General features: G+C 29.4%; 1 pseudogene; it reads left to right on the top strand.

Moving 5' to 3' along the window:
- The first annotated feature begins 3,119 nt into the window (after positions 1 to 3,119).
- Positions 3,120 to 3,557, top strand: part of LOC145000964 (zinc finger A20 and AN1 domain-containing stress-associated protein 5 pseudogene) — a 929-nt pseudogene continuing 491 nt past the window's right edge.

Genomic DNA, 3,557 nt, shown 5'->3' with positions numbered 1-3,557 from the left:
TGATCTGCTATAGCAGGTTAAATCCTAGATGTGAACTCTTTCAACAAGTTTGTTACCTAGATGTGTACAAAAAAAATAGTTACCCAAATATGAACAAAATGAAAATTAAAAACTAAATTACATGAATGGTCCCTGTGGTTTGGGGGAATTTGTGGTTTTTGTCCCTAATTTATTTTTTTAACTTAAATGGTCCCTACTATTTATTTTTGTTGCGCGTTTGGTCCCCGTCTTACCTAAAAATACTATTGTGCCCTTATTAATTTATTTTTTAATTAATTTTCTTATCTATGTGTTTATTTTATACATATTTAAAAAAATTAATAGACCACACACATTTGTATCTCCTCGGATGATCTTTGCTGTTTATTTTTAATTAATTTTTTTTTAACTTGGATGATCCTTACTGTTTATTTTTGTTACGCGTTTGGTCTCTGTCTTATCTAAAAATACTATTTTTCCCTTATTAATTTTTAAAATTAATTTTCTTATTTATGTATTTATTTTTTATAAAAAAATTAATATACCCCACATATATGTTTCTTATCACCGTAAACCTGAAACCACATTTGAGAAATTTAATTTGAGTCTTACCATTCACCATTTCATCTCTGATCCTCCCCATTTTCTATTTCTTTTCCATCTTTAGTAACATCAACGTCTTCACCGTCCTTTTTTTTTTTTGGTACTTCAACTTTGGAGAACCAACACTATAACCTACTATCTCTTCATATTTAGTGGGTTGTAGTGTTGTTTCGACGGAGTTGAAGGACCGAAAAAAGAAGTGATGATGAAGACGTCGATATCACTAAAGATGAAAAATAAATAGAAGTTGAGAATGATGAAAGATGGGATGGTGAAGAGATACAGATATGTGAGGCCTACTAATTTTCTTAAACATATAAAGCATAAGTACATAAACAAGAAAATTAATTAAAAAAATTAATAAGGGCACAATAGTCTTTTTAAGTAAGATAGAGACCAAGTTCGTAACAAAATTAAATAGTAGGGACCATCCGAGTTAAAAAATTAAATTAATTAAAAAATAAATAGTAGGGATCATCCGAGGAGATATAAATATGTGTGGTATATTAATTTTTATAAATATGTAAAAAAATAAACATAGATAAGAAAATTAATTAAAAAAATAAATTAATAAGGGCACAATAGTATTTTTAGGTAATATGGGGACCAAACGCGCAACAAAAATAAACAATAGGAACCATTTAAGTTTAAAAAAATAACTTAGAGACCAAAACCACAAATTCCCCCAAACTATAGGGACCATTCATGTAATTTAATTTTTACTTTTCGTTTTGTTCATATTTGGGTAACTATTTTTTTTGTACACATCTAGGTAACAAACTTATTAAAAGTGTTCACATTTAGGATTGAACCTGCTATAGCAGGTCATAATGATCATATGTGAACACTCCCAAAAAGTTTGTTACCTACATATGTACAAAAAAAAAATAGTTACCCAAATGTGAACATACCGAAAAGTTAATTACCTTGATAAATCATATTCCCTTAAAACAACTTATAAAAAACAAAGATTAAAAAAAAAAAAAATAAAAAAAAAAATAAAATAAAAAAATACCCGCGTTAAAACATAACGTTTCTATCTTAGAGCACACATAATAGGTTTTCAAAACCTTTTTCAAACAAAAAAAAGACTCTTGAAAAATGAAAAACTTATAATAAGAGTTTATTTATTTATTTATTTATATATTTTAATTCAAAGCTTTTTTTACTTGTTAATTAACCAACTCTAAGCCTATAACTTTTTCATTTCTTGAATGGACCCATAAATTTTAACTAATTAAAAGTACAGAACATTTAAGTACTACTAATAAAAAGCAAAAGATTTCCTATTTTGAGTGATATAATAAGCTTTTTCATTAAAAAAAATTATGTAAAAAACTTCCTTGCGGCAAATGCTCTTAAAACTTATTATTTTTATATAAAGTATTATATGCAAAAATATTAAATAGTTTTAAATATGTAAATATGCCTTTAGGTCATTTTACATATATAAACTAATCCAAACAATTTAAATAAAAGTATCAACTTATAATTTTTGCCACTATATAAATTAATACAAACATTTTCTTAAAAACTTATATTTTCTTAATCACATAAACTAATAATATTTTTAATCATATAAACTAATAACTATTTTTAGAAAATATATATTAACTTAAATAGATCCCTTACACTTATTTAACAAGACTTTCTTAAGAAGTTAGAGTTTTTTTTTTTTAAAAGGAAAAATGATTTCAAATGACAACCAATAATATCATTTTTTTTCAGATCATTAAACTTTTAATTATATAAAGAAATCAACTTTTTTATATTGATTTTAAAATACCAACAATTATGATTTTGATCGATTAAAATAACAACAAACATTATCATTTCCTTGCCAAATCTAACTAAAAACCTCTTTATAATCATTTTTTCTCAAACCACAGCCGATAACAATTATCAACGACATATTATTTTATGACTTTACCATTTTTATGGATAAAAACATTTATATTTTAATTTGTGGTTTGAAAAAAAAAATGATTATAATAAACTATTAATTAGTCGTGACAAGGCAATAACAGTGTTTATTGTAATTCTAATCCATAAAATTCATAATCACTGGTATTTAAAAAAAAAAAAAAAAAAAAAAAATTAGTTTGATTATTATATACAAATAAAAATTTAATGACTATGATTACTATTTTTAAAACCATAAAAATACAACCTATCAATATTCTAACAATCAGACCAAGTATACGAATGTGAACAAACTACATGGATTATTTATGTAATTTAGTCAATAAAAAACGATGTGTGGTATCATCCAACCTATAATTTACTCTATTTTTATAAGTTGCGTATATCCACGTGTATGGTTCACATGACCAGCTCAGCTGGGAGCTATATCGTTTTCCCATAGTCGTCGATGTAACACGTCAGTGCTGATGAAATACCCCTCATTTCCTACTCGGAAAAGCACAACTCACATGGGCTTTTTCGTCATTTCCTATTATCATCATAACCTCTGATACGCGTTCCAATGGAAGCGCTGGGCCCCATATTCCATCACCACCATTATCGACCTCTGCTTCACAAATCACAACCTTTACGATAATCCCCCCATCTCTCATCCCCCCTCTCTCTAAATACACCCCTTTCTCTCTCTAAAACCCCCCCGATTCCTTCATCCGCCGGACCACCACCACCACAACCAACGTTTCTCTTTTTGCTATGGCTCAGAAAAGAGAGAAAGAGGAGACGGAGCTCAAGGTTCCTGAAACTCTAACCTTGTGTACGCCGTCGATCCCCACAGCTACGTCGAAGATAACCGGTTCCGATGAGCATAGATCGTCACCGGACAGATCGGATCCGAAGACGGTTGTTGTCGTTGACTCTAGATCGAGCTCGGCTAGCTCGCCGAAAAGGCCGGATCTGCTTCAGAAGCCGCGTTTGGAGACGGTGGAGTCATCGGAGGACGACGTCAACAGGCTTAAGAGGCGTGAAGTGAATCGATGCTCGGGTTGTCGGAG

Source organism: Lactuca saligna, chromosome 6 (genome assembly GCF_052625555.1).
Source record: "Lactuca saligna cultivar CGN05327 chromosome 6, ASM5262555v1, whole genome shotgun sequence".
Taxonomy (NCBI): Eukaryota; Viridiplantae; Streptophyta; class Magnoliopsida; order Asterales; family Asteraceae; genus Lactuca; species Lactuca saligna.
The sequence above is the reverse complement of the archived record's forward strand: the minus strand, read 5'-3'. Positions and strand labels throughout refer to the sequence as shown.